This window comes from Dreissena polymorpha, chromosome 13 (genome assembly GCF_020536995.1).
Source record: "Dreissena polymorpha isolate Duluth1 chromosome 13, UMN_Dpol_1.0, whole genome shotgun sequence".
NCBI lineage: Eukaryota > Metazoa > Mollusca > Bivalvia > Myida > Dreissenidae > Dreissena > Dreissena polymorpha.
In genome coordinates, this window is record NC_068367.1 from 24,719,225 (window position 1) to 24,730,772 (window position 11,548).

The 11,548-nt window shown below is 32.5% G+C and overlaps 1 long non-coding RNA gene across 1 annotated transcript; it reads left to right on the forward strand.

Annotated features, from left to right (window-relative positions):
* The first annotated feature begins 813 nt into the window (after nucleotides 1-813).
* On the forward strand, nucleotides 814-9,657 carry LOC127856482 (uncharacterized). The gene is made up of 4 exons (XR_008038061.1): nucleotides 814-943; nucleotides 2,114-2,261; nucleotides 9,121-9,231; nucleotides 9,596-9,657. It is a non-coding gene; the product is annotated as an uncharacterized LOC127856482 (long non-coding RNA).
* The last annotated feature ends 1,891 nt before the right edge of the window (nucleotides 9,658-11,548 follow it).

Genomic DNA, 11,548 nt, shown 5'->3' on the forward strand with positions numbered 1-11,548 from the left:
TTTTATTTAATGCATTTTTCACAGTTTATATACATTGTTCAGGAGTTTAACTAACGAATTTTGCTGGGATAATGACGTCATTTCGTCAAAAAAATGACGTCATTTCACAGTAAACAATGAAAATTATCGATAATTCTCACTGATAATTTTCACTGTTTGAAACAGTGAAATTATCAGTTTTAATTCACTGATATTTCTCAATAAACCACCGGAAAGCATTAAATAAAAACGATATAATTATTCTTTTGTTCGGTAAATAGTTGTAAAAAATGATAAACAGGTATGAAAACTCGCATTTTATCCCTCTCAACACTTCCGAACATGTTTGATACACTTGTTTTATACATCACTGATGTCCTTTGCATACAATTGGAGCACAACAAATACAATACATGTATTGGCAACTCTCGTGATTTCTATAGGGATAATTGGAGCACTACAAAAACAATACATATATTGGCAACTATCGTGATTTCTATAGGGATAATTGGAGTACAACAAATACAATACATGTATTGGCAACTATCGTGGTTTGGAGCACAACAAATACAATACGTTTATTGGCAACTATCGTGATTTATATAGGGATTAAGTTGACAGCTGAACATTTCGGGGCGTTAAATCTGTTAACTTGGCTTTGTCGATATTTCAGTGTTGAAACATTGTTTCCCGATGGTATTTGTGTTCAAGAGAACTGCATTTTCGTAGAAGAACCATGTTATATCCTTGCAGTGCTACCTTTTATTGATTGACTTCTGAATTGAAGGAAAGACAACACAATTCTTCAAAATTATGTCGTTTAATAACGACTTCCAATTGTTATTATATATTGTTTTAAAATGCGAACTAATATATACTGCATTATCTCACATTCTTTCCATTTATATCTAGAGTTCAGGAATGACGATCCAACGTCTTTGGAGGTTTTGCGTACTTGTTTTAGGTAACACTTTTCTTCTTTTATGATGGATTTGGATTTTTTTAAACTTAAAATTATTACATATCTTCGGACAAAATTCGCCCACGTTTCCATACTGTGGATCTTCAAAATAATCGTCATGTATTTTACGAACATTAAGATTTTAGATAATACAGAGTGACGTCTAAGTAACTGGAACGAGACAACTTACTCTTGCAGACGACTTATTAAGTTGTTTGAACCAGATACTTGAACGTTACACATCGTTAAAATTTATTAATAAATAATTAATTTTTAGCGGAGAAAACGTATAATGCAAAAAAAATCAGTTGAATTCCACCAACAATAATGTTGTTATGGTACGTACGTCAAAAACTGTTACGTATAAGCGGTCAAAGGGCTTTTATCAGTATAATGCTATATTTATCTCAATGTTCGTGATTCTGGTAAGTTAATTCGGCACATGTGGGCTTACTTAGTGGTCACCATATCGGAAAGGCATAGATTCATCCGGGTACTCGTGTCCCCCCACAGCACAAGACCACCCAAAGTTCAATGCTTTTTATCAACAAATATATTGTTTAAAATTCGTCCCATCTTCCGTGAGCATAGGAAGTATAAATATGATGTAATATTTAAACTGTATATTTTAACTCGCTACATATTGTTTTGTTTGTTTTCTTGGGTGTATACTTAACTTTATAAACATTTCGTGAACGTGTTAATGCTATGTTCCGATCTAATTTTGTTGCGTTATATTGAACTTACGAATGATACAGATACCGAACTTACAGGTCCCTTTCTAAATGATCAAAATGAGATGACCCCATGTATATACGCAATTGAAGAGTATAGCTGCAGTCCGATTATTTTGTATTGTCATGTTTATTTTCAGACTATACGCAAACGAATTTACACTGAGATTATTTTATTTTTCAGCCTTTTCCGACAGTATTTGTACGTGCTCCGTTTGTAATTAAAACAAAAATGCTTTAACCGACGATACACACACTTAAAAAATATCTTCTCTTCTGTCTATCTGATATTTAATGGTGTATATGATTAGAATTTAGATTGTGTACTAGTTGAAATATCAGTAGCTAGAAAGACACTAATTACGTTAATCTATTATGAATATGTTTTCCTTTTAATAATATTGAATTTATTTACTGAATTCGTTCATTCAAAAAATAGTTTTAGATATTCGGGTAGACGGAGCCATGACATGGAATGGACCCCCTTCATCCCGATCACCTAGAGTTGATTTAACTCAATCGGAGCCATGCTTTAATTCTGTTACTAGTTTGAATATAAACAACGCCGAAGGGACATTACAATACAGGTAAAACAAATAGATAATGGCTTTCCAATATTCCCATAGTCATTTAGGAATAGTTTGCATACATCATTTAGATGCAATCTTTTATTAACACCGCTCGCGTACATACGTAAATGAAGACAACAGCAGTGCACGTATCGGACCATTTTAAATAATTCAACAAAATGCACCTTTCGTCCACTCTTTGTAATGTTTAACGTTATTTGCTATTTCGCGCGTCACAAATACATGCACTAAGCTATCAATGTGCTATAATGTCGAACATATAACTCATCTAAATTGTAAAACATTCACTCAATAAGGGTCATTTAAGACAAAGCTTGTCGGCTGTATTTCAGTTTTATCATGTTATTTGTGCACGTTTGGTTAAAGATGTTCTAAAGAGATTTTGACCTTTACCAACCTCTTGAATACATAAGCGAGAACGCGAGAGCACGATGCTAAAGCACGAAAACATGACGCGAGAACAACGCGGAATACTTATTCGCAGAATAATCTCGCGTTTTGCATTGTGTTTTCCAGTTCTTGTCCTTGTTTATTCAAAGTTCGAAAAGAATAAATAAGATGCGAGAACACGATATTAACATCGAAATGTCGTGTCATAAAAAATAATTATAATAATCCTCACTACGCGAGATTGCGACATTATAATGCAATCATAAGAAGCAACGATGCCAAAACACGTTATGAATATTGCCTTCTCGCATGGTGTTCTTGTAATCTCGACTTAGCCTGGGTCTAGAAACCGAGAATATAAAGTTTAACTTCATTATATTGGTTCATTCAATATATACAATAGACAAACCGTCCATGAGTATACATGATCAAAACATAGTTACATATATAAAGGCATGCCATGTGATCAGTATTGAATTCCATAAGTTGTTAAATAAAGTATCAATACATGAAAATGTCAAGGACACCTTATCTTTGGATTACAACATTTAGAATCTATTTAACAATCAGTGCTATAAACGATAACATCAAAAAAAAAACAAAGACGAATCTACTAGAGAGCGAGATGTCAAGTTTGGGTAATGCATATTAAACAATTAATGATAATTATATTTTTACAGGTTTCTATGACTAAATGCTTTATGTACATACATAGCTTAGTGTCTGTTGGTATTAACCGATTGCATTTCAATAAATTTTATCATGTTTGGTCTTTTCCAGTAATATCTAATTATATACAATTTCCTAATATCATTATATAAAGAGCATTCTAATAACAAATAATATTCATCCTCAAGAACATTGCAATGTTGACAGTTTCTATCTTGAAATGGTATGGCTTAAGGTTTGTGCCATCTGCCTGATTATATTTCTAATCTTCGGGATGAAACCCTTAATCTACAAAGATCAGATCTAATCTTAGTTATGCTAACATTTTTTAAGTAAGGTTGCAATTCAAAATTACTAAACTGCCGGTAACTTATTGATCTTGAGGAATCATGAAGTTCTTACATCCAATTTTGGATAAATGTCATTCAATATAGACTTTACCAAGGATAAAAACACTTTTTATCACCTACACATTGGTTCAGCCATGCATATTGAAAGCCTAAGGTCTGCAACAGATTACATACATATTTTGCCCAAGAATGTTTAATTGGTTTATTTATTAAATTCTCACACATGTGGCTATAAATACACTTGACATACTTATGATTTTCTAACTGTAAAATTTTCAACCAATACCGTATTACATTTATGGCTCTTTTAGTTATCAAGGATGTTCTTCTAAGTTCCCCATATACAAAATTATTTTGTGTTTGAATTTTCACGATAAGTATTTTTTTGCAAAAATTTAGGTGATTCGGTTAAGCCCCATATTTCAGACCCATAACTTAATATTGGTAAAACAAGCTAATCAAACAAATCGAATTTGGTAAGTATTGAAATTGTTGGATAATTAATTAAATATGAGCTAAGTTTAAAAACAGCCTTTGAGGCTTGACCTGCAAGCGTTTCAAAGGTGTTTGCAAAAGATCCTCCTGTAGTGAATACAATTCTTAAGTATATAAATGATTTAACAATTTCTAATGCTTGGTCTTAATACAAAAAAATTAATATCCTTCCTAAGTTTTTCCCTTTTTAAAAAAAAAACATAACCTTTGTTTTATTTGTGTTAACACATAATTTCCACCTATCACAATATTCCTCTTACAAAGACAAACCTTTAATTAATTCTTCCTCAGTTTCTGCCATAATTACAATGCCATCTGCATATAACAACAAAAATAATTTTAGCATACCAATATCTACTCCTTTAAAACCATTTAACATGTAATGTTCTTCTAGGTCCTTCAAATAAATAGAAAATAGGAAAAGTGATAATGATTCTCATTGTCTTACTCCTAAAAAACAGGAAAAATCTTCATTACTTATTGTATTTAATTTACCTAATTTTATTCTTGATTTTACATTTGTATATATAGATTTTATGATATCAAGCATTTTTCCTCTAACGCCTAGCTTCAACAGTTTATACCATATGATATCCCTCACCAAATAATCGAACGCTTTGGTGTAATCAACAAATACGACATACAATCTTTTTTGTTCATTGAATAAATTATTAATTACACAGTGTAACACAAACATGTTATCAACAGTTCCCATATTTTGCCTGAATCCTGCCTGTGCCTCTATGTAGACATGCTATTGTTCAGCCCAATTGTTAAGTCTATTGTTACTTACTTTAGTAAATAATTTCCCAAAAGTACTTAATAATGTTATCCCTCTGTAATTAGTTACATCCTTTTTATCACCTTTTTTATGAAATGGAACAATAAACCCCTCACAGCAAACTTCAGGAAAATGCCCATATTCAAAAAAATTATTTAACAAATTACAAACAACTTTTAAGAAACTTTTACTTCTAATTCCAAATTTAGAAAACTTATTAAGCAGATAATCAGGGCCACCTGATTTACCATTATGAATTTGCTTACAAGCACTTATAATTTCTTGATCAGTAAATGCTACATTTAACTCACTAAACATTATTTTTAATTCTCCATTTAAGTACCGGTCCTGATAAAACAAAACATCTTCATCAGCTTGATAAAATCTAGAGTTAGAGTCATTAATTGATTTAAAATAGTTCACAAACTCCCTACTACTTATATCTTGCTTATTATCTTTGCATGTATTATTCTTTAACATTTTCTAGTAAAGTTTTGCATTTTTAAGTCTTTCATTTTCTAATTTTTATTATTTTTATTTTTATCATAATCATATTTCTTTTTCCTAATTGTACTTTTATAAAGGCTCCTAGATTCTACCATGCTTTGTCTATTTTCCTCTGAGGGATAATGTCTGTACATATTAAGATTCATATAATAACATCTTTTTAAATATTTACATTCGATATCAACATAGGCAGCATTAACAATATTTTTTTATCAACAAACTTTGCATTGTCAACAAGTTTTTTTTTATAATTATGGTGAACTAGTATTTTCAATTACATCACAAACTTGGGATAAATAACTATCCAATGAATCACTGTTTTGGGTTTGATCTATACAGCCACTAATAGCTTCAAAGGTATTTATTACATCTTCACAATTAAACGAATTAATATAATCCATTTTCTTTTCATTATCCCATTTATAAGTGTATGGTAGCTTTTTGGTATCATTTTCCATATGACTTTTACTATTGGGATATTTCTCTATCTCAGTTTTACATTGAATACTAAATTTTACTACACAGTGATCTGATAAAATGTTAGAATCTTAAACTTCAAACTTACGAATCAATAGAAACATATTTCTTTTACAGAGAACAAGATCAATATTGCTACAACCTTGTTAACTTATAAATGTGTGTTTTCCTATATTTCTGTCTAAACCTAATCTACCATTCACTATTCTTAAACCTGACATTTGACACAAATCCAATAATAACTTCCCATACTCATTTACAGATTTATCAAGGTTACATCTTGGTAAGTTTACATCTTGTACATAATCATCAGGTAACGAATTTCCTACACAGACATGAACAGTGTCATGTAACACAAAATCTGGTATTTCTCCAACTCTAGCATAAAAATCTCCACATATAAGGAATTCACAATTTTCATACTCATTTTTAAAATGAAGAATGTCATCTTGAATCAATTCAAAAGCATTTTTTTTGAAAGGTACTCTCTTCCACTGCCTTGTGGTGCATTGTAAACTAAACACAACAATAAAGTAGTTTTTAAATTGAACAATTTTCCATCTAGTTAAATCCACATTATACAATCACTTGTATTTTTAATAAATATTACATATTTTTCAGTTTATTATGAACATACATAATAATTCCACCACTACTTTTTTAGAACTTTTTAATTTAATTTGTCTGTGTAAAGTAAAGGATGTAAAATTCTCAACATTATAATTAAAAGTATCATTTTACCATGCTTCAGTCAGCAATAAAATGTCATATGAACTTAATAATAATTGCATTTCTGAACTATCAAGTTTGTTATATTGTTTACCAATAAGTCCTTGCACATTTAGTAAACACACGTTGATCTCGTTGTTCACCTCATCGCTGTCCTACTTATTCTTGTCTATTGATGTCTGATTGGTCATTCCAGCTTTGCGGCCTTTCACATTCTCTTGTTTCGAATCTTCGACCGCTGTACGCTGTTTACAACAGTGGGATATCTATTTTTGGACATTGCAATTGATCAACTCTAAACACACGCGCACTATGTTTTATATACAATAATATGCAAAGCAAAAACTTAAGATATTGCAAACTGACAATGAATTAAGCTAATTCGGATGTTGCTTACTATAACAAGATACAAATCTGATCCGTTTAAACATAATATTTTCCGACCAACGTCCACATTAGCACAATATGAATACACTACATATCAAACGGGCTGACGTATAGACTTTTCTAATATTTCTCATAAAAATTACATACGAATAAAGCAGTTTCATTATAGGGGTATTTACAAAAATGTTACTGGGCCTTAAATTTAATATTTAGTCGCATATGTTATTAACAAAAGCACCTTAAACAAATATCCCCATATTGCGATTGATGCATCTAATTTATCATTTGTTCCGAGTACAAAATACGGTGCGGAGTTACACTATATATTTTCAATACTGATAGTCAATAAAGTAATGAAATGACATATCTGCGAATATGCAACTGGAAGATGAGGTTTTGAAGATCATATCGCGATCTCGCTTTCTCGACCCACGCTAAGTCGAGATCACGAACCTCGATGCGAGAGCTCGTGAGCTCGCAACGTGTTTCATATTTCTACCTTTGAATACACAGGGACGATACCGCGAAAACACGATGCAAAGAGAAAATATTACAATGCCGTTTAATGATATTCGTATCTCACTCTCGCATCATGATCTCGCTTTCTCTCATCGTGATCTCGAATGTTTGGATTGTGAATTCCCTTCTCCGTATCGTTATCTCGCCCCTTTAAAGCAGTGGTAGACAAAGATTGACAACTAGTGACACACACGGAACACAGAACAAACTTTATTGGCGAAAGAAATGGAATTAAAAATATAATGAACTGTACTCCAGTGGCATCACCAAATAGCACACATCAGGCTTTTATCCAAATATGAATTTTGTTATTGTCACATGGTTATGTATAAACAGATATTAGCTAGCTTTTTAAAGCGTGGGGATATTGTATTGATCTCCGCTTTTTGTCCGTCTGTCCTGGCCACTATCTCCTCCTACACTATTAGCACTAGAACCTTGAAACTTACACACATAGCATTGGTAGCTATGAACATGTATGCGACGGTGACTGCGACGGAATTTTAATCTGACCCCTATGTCGAAAGTTATGGGTAAAACAATGGGTTAAAAAAACTAATTTTACTAACAACATGCGACGCACATGATAATAACTTTTGACCCAGGGGTCATATCAAAATTCCAAATAGTTCAACATCGCACATTTGCTTATAGCTACCAAGTGTGTAAGTTTCAAGGTTCTAGTGCTTATAGTGTAGGAGGAAATAGTGCCCGACCACCTCCATCCAAAAGATTGTTTTAACATAACTTCTATATTTATTCACCAGTTGTCTTCAAATTAATACTGAACATCTCTTATGACAACACGGTCTGCCCACATAACCCACCCCAGGGCCATTGATTAAGGTAAAGGAAGCTTGGTTCCCGTCCTCTTTAAAATTTATCGAGAGGTCCACGGGTAATACCTTCCCGTACCCCCAATTATTTTTCGTACGCTAAATTTTTCATACCAAATTTTTATTCGTACTAATTTGTTTTCGTACCCAAATTTTTATCGTATCCAAGTTTGTTTTCGTACCCAAACTTTTGATCGTACCCAATATTTTATTCTACCAAATTTTTGTTCGTACCCATTTTTTTTTCGTACCCAACTTTGTTCGTACCCAAATCTTTTTCGTACCAAATTTTTTTTCGTTCCCAATTTTATTGTAAGCAACATTTTTTTTCGAAGCCAAATTTTTTGGGGGTAACTACTTTTTTTTCATACCCAACTTTTTTCGTACACAATTTTGTTTTCGTTCTCACATTTTTTTTTTTACCCCAATTTTTTTTTCGTCCCCAACTTTTTTGTTCGTACCCAAATTTTTTCGTGCCCAAATTTGTGTTCGTACCCAAATTTTAATACAACATCTATTCAGCTTGGGGATACGCGTCGGCCTCTGTCGCGCCATTTTTCTAGTTTTTAATTTTGTGTTTTGTTCTAAATTTTATATTTCGGAAATATTATATGAGTATGGCTATTTGCTTTAACTTATCAATTTGTGATGCACATTTGCATCGAAATACGCATGTTTTATCTTCATGAACAGCGTCGTTGCATTTTGTTGAATAGCTTGGTGAGTCAGAATCCTGACGGGCAGTTTACTATGGTCGGGCACAGAATATATTGTAATGAGCTTGTCATTCGAACCAACGGCTACTCGAGTTATTCCCTGACCGTGAGGTAAGTTTGTAATTGTTCCGCCATTAGCGTCCACTTGTTCATGCTTCCTTTGTCAAGAAAAATAATCCTGAATTAATATATATATATATATATATATATATATATATATATATATATATATATATACACTTTAACTTGTACAACCTGTCCATGACAACCGTAGCGTGAGGTTACCTGTAACCAAAGACTAGTACTAGTAACTGATCTGACGTCGTAACTCTACCAAACACGTTATATTATCCATCGTTCTCAGTATCTTACAGCAAACATTACTTCTAGAAATTGTTGTACAACTTTCGTTAAAAAAGTAGGCCTACACTATTTTATTTTCTTTTATCCCGTGTGTTGTGTAATCTTGTTCCAGCGTATACGATGGCACAACCACACTTACCGACACGTTTACAGTTACAATTATTGGTTTGACAAGTAAGTGTGGAGATCTTACACGTCCAGTTGTAGCATAAATCTTTTATTCAGAGGAAAACAAACGAAAAACAAATCACTTGTCACAAAAATACACCATTTAAAATTGTGGGATACATAAAGTGTGTTCATGTCTAATTAAATCGTCAAAAAGTTCTGTACAGCGAATATATATGATCTTACTGAACACCATCATACTAGATTTAACGTTAACAAATACAATGCTATAATAGAAGGTAATAAGACATGGCAGAAGAAAATCGAAGAAAAGTTTTTTATACAATAAAATTTGTTTCGCCTGTAGAGTAGAAAACTCATACGCAAATTTTAACCTTTATGTTCCGTTTTGTTCCCGCGACGCAAAGACACAATTCCGATTCTACAACTAATACGAGTTAGAATGTCGGAATCTGCATTACGGTATTTTTCTGAAATTAATTGACGTAACAAATTTCATAACTGTTATCATTATAAGACATTTAATACATATTACATGTAAATATTCGTCTCGTTCCTGTTTATGTTATAGCCAAGAGTGAGAAAATATAATGTTAACATTAAAACAGTTGTACTCGATTCTGGCGTTCAGGCTCGTTATGGATCTTGGTCGAATGTAACCATGTAATTACAGACAAAGCCTACGGCAGTGCGTGTACCGCTGACTCAGAGTGCCAGACGACTGATGCAAAGTGCCTTATACAGAAATGTACCTGTGAGGCTGCACGTTTCCATGACTCACAGACTGACACTTGTGTGCAAAGTATGTAAACACTATAAATTGGGTATGCAAAATATGTGTACATGAAGTAATTTTAAACAAATTCAAAAATAAAAATTCAAAAGCAAACCGGAAATCAAAACCTTGATCTAATTCTCACCAATAATGTGTTCATAGTATTTTTTTTCACCCGGCTGATGTCGGAATGATGTAGTTTTGGCGCTGTCCGTCAGTCAGTCCGCCCGTCTATATGTCACAAACTTTTCAGATGTACATTTCAGAAATGATATGATATTTCAACATGAAACTACATGCGCCAATCCGCAAACAAAAATATTTTGCTGGAGAGGGATATCAATTCAACGAAATAATTTGTGTGTTTATTTTGAATTTTGCGGCATATACATGTTTTTAAATTAAACTTGGCTTATCTTGAGGAAATAAATATCATACAACAACAATTATATAGAAATATTTAAAAGATTATGTATCCATGTACTATAGCTTGATAGTAACATCAAGTTCTCAACATGCTCACCAAAAACCGATTTCAGAGAAAGCCTTCCAAAGTGCTTGCACCGCTGACGTAGAGTGCCAGACGATTGGTTCCAAGTGCCTTAACCAGAAATGTACATGTGAGACTACCAGCTTCCATGACTCCCTGGCTGACAAATGTCTATCCAGTAAGTAATAGTTGTCTTAGAACCCATATTATAACGTCTGTAATGGTTTGTCAGTTAATAGTATTACAAAACCGTTGCCTCACCCAGTCGTTTGCACATGGTGTAATGTTAACATTGCTGATACTTCTGTATAATAACACATCTCCTTTCTATTAAATAAAATAAATTAATATGATATAAAGTGATTTAAATTTATACCTTATATTATACTCATGAGTTCGTCAACGAAAATATTGTTGTTATACTCATGCATCTCATTCACAAATCCGACAGTAAGTATTACGTTCTATCAAAGATATTTATAAAAATATGGTGTCCACGTTTCATTGATGTCACGTACGAACTCATCGCTGTTATAAACCGAAAGTACGCCACAACAGTATCGTTGTCATTCGAATAAGGACACCAAAAGCTTAATAAAACATAATGTCTATGCAAACATAACACACCCGGCATTTTTATTCAAACAACCAAAAAGCATCTCGTTAGAATC